The 10,873-nt window shown below is 39.0% G+C and overlaps 1 pseudogene; it reads right to left on the reverse strand.

Moving 5' to 3' along the window:
• Positions 1-558: 558 nt before the first annotated feature.
• Positions 559-8,879, reverse strand: LOC101410673 (SMC5-SMC6 complex localization factor protein 2-like; annotated as a pseudogene).
• Between the last annotated feature and the right edge of the window lie 1,994 nt (positions 8,880-10,873).

Raw genomic sequence — 10,873 nt, forward strand, 5'->3', positions numbered from 1 at the left:
TGGCATGGCAAGCTGATGCAACAAGGAGACGCAAAGAGAGAACACAATGACAGAAACAACAAAGCAGAAAGTAGAGATGGTTCAAGCGACTGAGCACTTCTCTCCTACATGGGATGTCCCAGGTTCAGTTCCTGGTGCCTCCTAAAGAGGAGATGAGCAGACACATAGCAGACCACGAGTGCAAACAATGGGGGTGGGGGTGGAAAGATAAATAAATAAAATAAATCTTTATATATATATATACGCACTTAAAAGAAATCAAAAGCAAATGGTGTAAAATGTTTCAGCTTTAAAAAACTTAACCTCCTCCCCTTGAGAGGCTCTGACAATATACCAAAGTTCTGTTTCCCAATTGTTGTTTAAATGTATTTTAAAAACCTAATGGATTTACAGTCTTGAGTAGTGAAGGAAACTACATAGATTGAAACCTCCCTGTGGTTTATAGGGGTTACAGATTTATGCTTTTGTTTACTGAGTTCAGTTCTAAGATTTCTCTTTTCCCTAAAACAGACAAGAGGGAAAATTAAATCCAACTGGAAATTGGTCTTGATTTCCATGTCAAACCCCTAGGGTTGGTCCAAACCTTATGTAGGTCAGGTAGTATGCCTGCTTTTCAAGTTCCAAAGGAAGACTGTCCTCAATATTACAATTTGATTGTTCCACCCTTTTCTTCAAGACCATTTTCTTTAGCAAATCTGAAAGTTTCATTTGCACAAGATAGTGATGAAGCAGTGACATCTGTAAATTATTGACATTAGAGCAATCTTCATGTTTCTTATCCAAGAACTTTGAACTAATCACTAGACTCAGGTACGTTCTCAGTTGCCTTCCCCATGATATACAATCAGGGACCAGCTGTACCAACCACAGAAGGTTGTGGGGATGACCGGAGAGTTTATGACTCAACAGAGTTCAGGCACCTTTGTGTTCCAATCTCTTATGCTTTTCATTAAGTTGATCAGGAGGCTTTGAAAGTCCACTAGAGGAATGTTTCAGCTATTTCTCCAAATTCATTTTAAACAACATTAAAATCAGGATGTCATGATCCTGGTAACTTTCTGGATGTATAGATGTCCATAAGCCTAGAAACCTAACCACATTTAGAACGTTGGTTTCAGGAAGAGCTGAAAAAGTTGGCTTGCAAGATGAGTCTTCACTTCTTTTTTTTTTTTTTTACAAGCAGTGGTATATTTATTATTGGAAGTCTTCACTTCCTTTATCCCCTGATGTCATCTGTGGTTTCAGAAATTAGACTGTCTTCATTAAAGTCTGACTGAAGATTCTCCAGAGAAAATTAAGATCTAAAATCAATCCCCATATTGAAAAACACAGCTGCTATATCAGACAATGATATAGCCAGGGCCAAACTGGCGAGTCACTGAAAGTATCATTTCTAATTGTTATTTCCAATAGCAGTACCAATGTACTCAAATCTGCACTGACACAGTATAATCTGTGAATCGACATCATCCAAAACAGCCACTTTAACACAGGTACAGGACACTGGACATAGTGATAAGCAGAGGTAAGGAAGCCTTGTGTGTTTAAAAAAATTAAAATCTTACCTGGTTTTCCTGATTCTAGAATAAGCTTTTCTACAGCACTTTGTCCAATAAAATCAGTCCCTTAAATCCAGGCTATACTGATTGAAAATGTTTCCACAATTGAGGAAATGAAATATATCTTCACCTGGATGATGATCAGGAATAGCATCAATCATAACTGAAAATTTCTTTAGAAATTCCCTGTGCTCTGACTAGGGATTTAATGCCTCAACCCTGCCTTATGCCTTTCTGTAGTTGCTTCTGCAGTTCACCTAACCTCTGTGTGTCTTCTGTCTCCTTCACTAGATGCTCTAAAGTATTTGTATAAATTTTACTGTGAACATGTTCTGTGTAGTCTGATGTCTGAGGGGCAAGCCCCTTGGAAAGAGCAGGAGACTTTCTTGTAGTTGCAGGAGTCTGACTGAAGTTCAAAGCCATCATTTCTTCCAGTGATTTTAATGTTTCCTCATCCTCAGCACTGTCTTGGTTGTAACCTAAAATTTCTTCAACACTATCAAAATCAACTTAGTTTTCTTCTCAGTCCATTGCTACCTCCATTGGAATTTCCTGAACTCTCAACATCACTATGTATAGATCACTCCCACCACCCCCCCCCCCTCCCCCCCCCCCCCCCCCCCCCCCCTACCCTCCGGAGACTTGGTAGGAGTGCCATATTCTGAACACAGATCCCCCAGAAACTTTCTCTGAAGTTACACTAGAATCAGCCTCATTAGTCTTTTCTTCATGTTCCTTGTATTAGGAAGATTCTGCAGAATGCCTAGAATATTCTCTAGATGAGAAACGCTCTTTTATCTTTTTTAGGAATTGGAAGAATGCAATTTTTAGCATTTAATGGTGCCTGAGAAGAGCCAGCACTTGGAACATGGGAAAGTAAAGGTAAAAGTTTTTTCTCCTTTGATGTCACAGAGTTAGCAGTTTTATTTTTCTGATGGTTGCTAGCTTTTTTAAATGCAGATTTTTCATGAAGTAACCATCTCAGTTGCTCCTATTTTTTTTTGCAATTATGAATAAAGCTACTCTAAACATTCATATACAGATTTTTATGGACATCAGTTTTCAGCTCATATGGTAAATACCTAGGAGTGCGATTGCTAGATTGTACGTTAAGCCTATGCTTAAATTTGTAAGAAACTGCCAAACTGTCTTGCAATGTGTCTGTAATATTTTGAATTCCTACCAGCAATGAATGAGCGTTCCTGTTGCGCCACATTTGGTGTCGTTGGTGTTTTTTATTTCAGCCATTCTAACAGGAGTGTAGTGGCATCTCATTGTTTTAATTTGCAATTTCATAATAACATATGATGTTGAACATCTTTTCATATGCTTATTTTCAAATGTATTAGTCAGGGTTCTCTAGGGAAAGAGAATCACAAGAGATATCTCTCAATAGTATGCGATTTTATAAGAGTCTCTCACTTGACCATGGGGATGCACACGTCCAGATTCCGCAGGAAGCTGCAACCAGGGGTTCCAATGAAAGTCCACTGAAGATCACTGATGAGTTTTGGGAGACGTTGGCTGTCCAAAGACGAGCTGGGAAATTCTCACTCAGTGCTGGAATCACTTGCCCTTTCAAGGCATTCAACTGAATGGATAAAGCGTCACTCATTGCTGATGGCAATCTCCCTGATTGATGTAATCTGTAATCATCTATCTATGATTTACCACTGCAGTAAAGTCAATGGTGACTAAAGTCCATAAATGCCTTTGTTGGGTTTTTTTTGTTTTTTGGGGGTTTTTTGTTTTTTTATTTTTATTTTTTATGGTGAAACCCAAACTGGTGAAAATTTTTAATTTTTTTGTCTTTATTTTTTTTATGTTATATTCAAAAAATATGAGGTCCCCATATACCCCTCCCACCCCCCTCACCCCATTCCTCCCCCCATAACAACAACCTCCTCCATCATCATGAGACATTCATTGCATTTGGTGAATTCATCTCTGAGCACCACTGCACCTCATGGTCAATGGTCCACACCATAGCCCACATCTCCCACAGTCCACCCTGTGGGCCATGGGAGGACATACAATGACTAATAACTGTCCCCGCAGCACCACCCAGGACAACTCCAAGTCCCGAAAACACCCGCACATCACATCTATTCCTCTCACTCCCTATTCCCAGAAACCACCATGACCACTTTCTCCACACCAATGCCACATTTTCTTTGATTACTAATCACAGTAGTTCATGAATAGAATATCAGTCAGTCCACTCTAATCCATACTCTATTCCTCCATCCTGTGGACCTTGGAATGGTTGTGTCTACTCCACATCTATATCAAGAGAGGGCTTAGATTCCACATGGATGCTGGATGCAATTCTCCTGCTTTCAGTTGTAGGCACTCTTGGCTCCCTGGTGTGGTGGTTGACCTTCTTCACCTCCATGTTAGATGAGTGGGGTAAGTCCAATAAACCAGAGTGTAGGAGATGCAAGTCTGTTGAGGCTCAGGACCTGGTTATCACATGGTCAGTCCAGAGATTCAGGTCCCTGGGTATACACTAAACCCCAATGCCAACTACAGATTTGGTAAAAGTAGCAGGAGTGGCTTGTGAACAAAGATCACATCCGAGTCCAGCTCCATCACACAGAAACACAAACTCCAAAGTAGGGCCAACTGACATGGCACTGAACTCCATCTGCCATGACCATAGAACCTGTGGGTCTCTGTAGCCCTCAGAAGAACCAATACTTGAGGTTGTATCCATTTTATCTGTTTCTGGGACTCTGCTGAGGTGTGCATAAGGGCAACCCCTCTGATAACCTCCTGGCTCTTTTTGGAGACTCATAGCCATATAAACTCATTTGTCCTTTCCATTTCCCCCTTTTATTTGGGTCAAAAAGCATTTTTAACTCCTGGTGTTATATGTAGACTAAGATATTCTGCTGGTCCTAGTTGACCCTTTTATTCAAGGTCATTTTCTAGTTACATCATCAGCTGGTACTTGGTAGTAATTCCTTGGTGCCAGGGAGGCTCATCCCCAGGAGTCATGTCCCACCCTGGGGGGAAGGCAATGCATTTCATGCTGAGTTTGGCTTTGAGACTGGCCACATTTGAGCAACACAGAGGCTCTCAGGAGGTAACTCTTAGGCACCCTGCAGCTCTAGGCCTTGCTCTTATTTCAGGTGCACAGGCTCACAAGCATGGTCATTAGTATCAAGGGCTCATTGTTGGACCTTCCTTCTTTTTTGGTCTTTGTTGTTGCACTTAGGGGATTGTTGCTGTTCCTTTAGGGACTGTGATAGAGCTCCCCTGGCTAGGAACTCAGCACTCCCTCAGTTGTTGTTTTTTGTTGTAACCACTATGAAAATATCCGAACATTTTTATGTACCCTGGATATATGCCCTGGAGAACTCCATGCCAACCATGTGTCCCCTGTCAATAACATCCCACACCAGTATTCCTCCCCTACCATTGTTGAACCTCTCTGTGATCCAAAACTTCTTCAAAAATGAAGCCCAATATAATGCCAGGTTCCATTAATAGTAAAATGGAATATAGTGAGAGTTTAAAGGTTAGATATAGAATACATATTAATTTAGAAAAATAAAGGTAAAAATATATTGGGGTATCAAAAAATTTGAAAATGCAAAAGCTGACGGCGGACTTGGCCCAGTGGTTAGGGCATCCATCTACCGCATGGGAGGTCCGCAGTTCAAACCCCGGGCCTCCTTGACCCGCGTGCAGCTGGCCCATGCACAGTGCTGATGTGCGCAAGGAGTGCCATGACATGCAGGGGTGTCCCCTGCATAGGGAAGCCCCACGTGCAAAGGGTGCGCCCCGTAAGGAGAGCTGCCCAGCGCGAAAAAAAGTGCAGCCTGCTCAGGAATGCTGCCACACACACAGAGAGCTGACACAACAAGATGATGCAACAAAAAGAAACACAGATTCCCATGCCGCTGACAACAGAAGCAGACAAAGAAGATGCAACAAATAGACACAGAGAACAGACAACCGGGTGGGGGGGGCGAGGGGAGAGAAATAAATAACTAAATCTTTTTTAAAAATGTGAAAGCTTTGTTTTTGATGTTTTGCCTTCCATCACTGCAATAAGTGTTGCCCTGTATGCAAATTGGCAAGGCAACTTCATCCATCTTTTCCTCAGTGTCTACATCCTTTCTTTTTCTTTTTCTTTCCTAATTATTAAGCTTGTCTTCACAAAAGTTTTAGATCACAATAATTCATATATACAATATATAGTACTCCCACATATCCAACATAAAACCCTTTTCCCTTCCACAGCAATAATCTTTTTACATGTTCATACTATATTTACTGAAACTGATGTACAGATATTGAGACAATAGCTTTCAAACAAGGTAATATTTGGGTTTACATTGTGGTTTATATTTTAGACTATACAATTTTCTAAAGTTTTAGTTATCTTATGTTTTACATTATGATTTACATTTTAGCCTATTGGCCCCTATACATTTTTGGTGTAATTTGACATGTCTTATATCCATCCTTGCATAATCTTGTGGAACACTTCTATTGCCCACACAGTTACAATGACTCCATCTATTCAATACCTCTTTCCCCCTCCCCTCAGGGCCCACAGTGACAGTCAATCTTCATTGCTTGAAGGGCCATGTTCAGAGATACTTACAACAATGTTGAGGGCTTGACATGTTCAACTGCCCTAATGCATTGGGAGCCATCATTTCTCTCGAGAGGTACAATTCCCTCTATTTCAGAACATCCCCAGGATGTGGGTATACCTTCACTCTCATTATATGGGTCTCTATCCAATGATATAACCCACAATGACAAAATGAGCACTCACACACTCCCTAGAAGCCTGTCCTGCATCAGATTATCCCCTTTAAGTATCTTAAACAGGTAACCTTCCTTACTATATTTTTGAAAAAGTTTTCTCAGCATTATACTCTAAACCAAACACCTGACAATCTTCTATGTATGTATGTTCCCCGACCCTCCCCCCAATTTCTTGGGCAATATTACCCATCTTCCCATCTCTAGACCCCTCAAGCCTGCAAAGCCCCACCCAAAGGTAACCCTATTCCCCCATTTTATCCCTTCCAAAGACTTACCTCCAGCTTATCATAGATTTCACCCATGTAGGTGACAGCTTGCATCCTTCCTCTACCCCCCAATTTCCTTTAAGCCTATCATCCAGTCTCTAGCTCTCTGAGGCAGCTTGGTTTACTTATTTCATATCATTGAGGTCACGTAGTATTCGTCCTTCAAGGCCTGGGTTGCTTCACTCAACATAAGGTTCTCAAGATTCATCCATGTTATCATGTGTGTTTGTAGTGTATTTGTTCTTAAAGCCGAGTAGTATTCCATTGTATGTATATACCACATTTTATTTATCCATTCATCTGTTGATGGGCATTTGGGTTGAGTCCAACTTTCGGCAATAGTGAACAACGCTGCTATGAACATTGGTGTGCATAAATCGGTTTGTGTCCTTGTTTTCAGTTCTGCTGGGTATATATCCAGCAGTGGAATTGCTGGGTCATATGGCAAATCTATAGCTAGCTTTTTGAGAAACTGCCAAATTGTCCTCCAGAATGGTTGGATCCTTCTGCATTCCCACCAGCAGTGGATGAGCCTTCCCTTCCTCCATATCCTCTCCAGCATTTGTAGTCTTTTGATTTTTTCATAGCTGCCAATCTTATGGGAGTAAGATGGTATCTCATTGTAGTTTTGATTTGCATTTCCCTAATAGCTAGAGATTTGGAGCATTTTTTTCATGTGCTTTTTAGCCATTGGTATTTCTTCTCTGGAGAAGTGTCTGTTTAAATCTTTTTCTCATTTTTTAAATGGATTGTTTGTCTCTTTATTTTCGAGTTCTTTATGGGAGTTCTTTATATATGCAGGTTATAAGTCTCCTATCAGATATGTGGTTACCAAATATTTTCTCCCATTGTGTAGGTTCTCTTTTCACTTCCTTAATAAACTCCTTTGAGGTGCAAAAGGCTTTAATTTTTAGGAAGTCCCATTTATCTATTTGTTCTTTTGCTGCTCGTGCATTGGGTATGAAGTTCACGAAGCCATTTCCTATTACAAGGTCGTATAGCTGCTTCCCTATACTCTTTCCAAAGTCTTTATGGTCTTGGCTCTTATATTTAGATCTCTGATCCATTTTGATTGATTTTTGTATAAGGTGTGAGTTGGTAATCCTCTTTCATTCTTTTACATATGGATATCTAGTTCTTCAGGCACCATTTGTTGAATAGGCCATTCTCTCCCAGTTGAGAGGGTTTGTTGGCTTTATCGAATATTATATGACTATATATATGAGGATCTATGTCAGAACTCTCAATTCGGTTCCATTGGTCTGTGTGTCTCTCCTTGTGCCAATACCATGATGTTTTCACTACTGTAGCTTTGTAGTATGTTTTGAAGTCAGGTAGTGTGTTTCCTCCAATTTCATTTTTCTTTTTCAATATGTCTTTGGCTATTTGGGACCTCTTTCCTTTCCAAATAAATTTCATAGCTAGTTTTTCTAGTTCCTTAAAGAATGCTGTGTTAATTTTTATTGGGATTGCATTGAATGTGTATATCAGTTTTGGTAGGATAGACATCTTAATAATATTTAGTCTTCCTATCCATGAACAGGGAATATTCTTCCATTTATTTAGGTCTTCTTTGATTTCCTTGAACAGTGTTGTGTAGTTCTCTATGTATACATTTTTACATCTTTAGTTAAATTTATTCCTAGGTATTTGATTTTTTATTTACTATTGTAAATGGTATTTGCTTCTTGATTTCCTCCTGAGCTTGCTCATTATTGGTATACAGAAATGCTACTGATTATTGTGCATTGATCTTATAACCTGCGACTTTACTAAACTCATTTATGAGTTCTAGAAGCTTTGTTGTAGACCTCTCAGGGTTTTCTATGTATAGGATCATGTCATCTGCAAATAATAAAATTTTGACTTCTTCCTTTCCAATTCGAATGCCTTTTATATCTGGTTCTTGCCTCAGTGCTCAAGCAAGTACTTCTAAGACAATGTTAAATAGAAGAGGTGATAGTGGCATCCTTGTCTTGTTCCTGATCTTAGAGGGAAAGATTTTAGGATTTCACCATTGTAAGCAATGTTGGCTGTGGGTTTTTCATATATACTCTTTACCATGTTAGAAAACTTCCTTGTATTCCAATCTTTTCCAGTGTTTTTATCAAGAAAGGGTGCTGTATTTTCTCAAATGCTTTTTCTGCATCTATAAATATAATCATGTGATTTTTTTCCTTCAATCTGTTTATATGGTGTATTACATTGATTGATTTTCTTATGTTCAGCCATCCTTGCACACCCGGAATGAATCCCACTTGGTCATGGTGTATAATTCGTTTAAAGTGTTGTTGAATACAGTTAGCAAGTATTCTATTGAGGACTTTTGAGTCTAGGTTCATTAGAGAAATTGGTCTGTAATTTTCCTTTCTTGTGGTGTCTTTGCTTGGCTTTGGTTCTAGGGTAATGTTGGCATCATAGAATGAGTTAGGTAATGTTCCTTCTGTTTCGATTTTTTTGAAGAGTTTCAGCAAGATTGGCATTAGTTCTTTCCGGGATGTTTTGTAGAATTCACCTGTGAAGCCATCTAGCCCAGGGCTCTTCTTAGTTGGGAAGTTTTTAATGACTGATTCTATCTCTTTACTTGTGATTGGTTTGTTGAGATCGTCAATTTCTTCTTTCATCAGTAATAGGGGATTTGTCTATTTCTGTCAGTTCATGTTTCATATATTTTGATGCTCTGTTGTTAGGTGCAAAGACATTAAAGATTGATTCCTTTCTCATTATGTAATGCTCCCTTTCATTCCTAGTTTTCCTTCCTCTCTTTCTGAGATTTCCTTAGAAATCTGATTTGTCTGAAATTATTATAGCTACTCCAGCTTTCTTTTGATTAGTGTTAGCATGGTATGTCTTTCTCCTTCCCTTTACTTTTTTTTCCCCACACCAAAATAAAGGTTTTTTAATTACCAGAAACAAAGTTTCCAACAAAGCTAATCAAAATTAATTCAACTTTCTTCTCTAACATTTACTGAACATCAAATCTTTGTCAGGCAATGTGCTAGAAGCTAGAAATACAAAAATAATAATGATACTACAATTTGTCACAGGAAGACAAGAGATGAACCATAAACTCTGGTGGGGCACAAAGGAAGAGATAGTTAATGCTACAATGGAGGAGCAGGGAATTTTGGGGAGAATTAGGCATAGGAGAATTGTGAAAGATGCACTTTGAGCAAAGACATGAAAATGCAAAATAATTTGGCAAATTTAGGGAAGCACAAGCAGCATGGCTGGTGCTTGGAGTCTAAGGGGGAAGGCTAGATGAGTACCTTACCATTCTGCCTCTTGATAGCCATATCACAGAAGTTCATATTGTAAAAGCCTAAAGCTCTGAATAAGTTTCCAAAAACCTTGTTTCTATGAGTACATGACCTTGGCAGAGACCTGGATGATATTTATTCTTTCGGATACTGTGGGAGGAAGAATAAGAGAATACAAGTACATGCATGTGCTTGTATTTTGAAGTTGTTGTACTTGAAAATCACAGCTGCTCTAAATTAATAAATGCTGGAAAACCATCCTTTGGTTTAAATGGTGGAGAGTTAGTAATAGTGCACATGGTGGTCTTAGTCCTAAGGCACTTTGAAGCTTTTGGTAGTAACAGACTCTTAATAGCTAACTGAAAAAAATATTTTAATAACACAGTATCACTTTTGGAAGGGTTTGCTTCCTAAAAGAAAATGCCAACTTTTTCCTTTTATTTATTTTTTTTCAATTGACTTGGGTGAAACTGTTCTGAGCACAGTAATGTTCCCAGTTGGGGGCATGAGGGGTATTGAGATGGTGTAGGGGAAGGGAACTGGACTTGAAGTTTATGATTTGAGGGATGAGAACATAAGTTTTGAAACGTAACTTTTTACCTCTAAATTGAGGCTTAGGAATGAAAAGCATTTTAACTTAAATTTATCATTTAAAATAACATCAGTAACTTTTTAAAAAAGATTTATTTCTCTCCCCCACCATCATTGTTTGCACTCACTGTTTGCTCTCTTGTGTCTGTTCATTGTGTGCTCTTTGTGTCTCCTCATCTTCTTTTTTAGGAGGCACCAGGAACCGAACCTAGGATCTCCCATGTGGGAGGGAGGTGCTCAACTGCTTGAGCCACATCCACTCCCCATCTCTTTACTTTTAACTGTTCTGTGTCCTTAGGTTTAAATTTTTTTTTTTTTTTTTGTAGACAACATATAGTTGGGTCTTATTTTCTTATCCACCATCTTTTTTTAAATATATATATATATTTTTTAAAGATAAATAGATCAT

Source organism: Dasypus novemcinctus, chromosome 7 (genome assembly GCF_030445035.2).
Source record: "Dasypus novemcinctus isolate mDasNov1 chromosome 7, mDasNov1.1.hap2, whole genome shotgun sequence".
Lineage (NCBI taxonomy): Eukaryota > Metazoa > Chordata > Mammalia > Cingulata > Dasypodidae > Dasypus > Dasypus novemcinctus.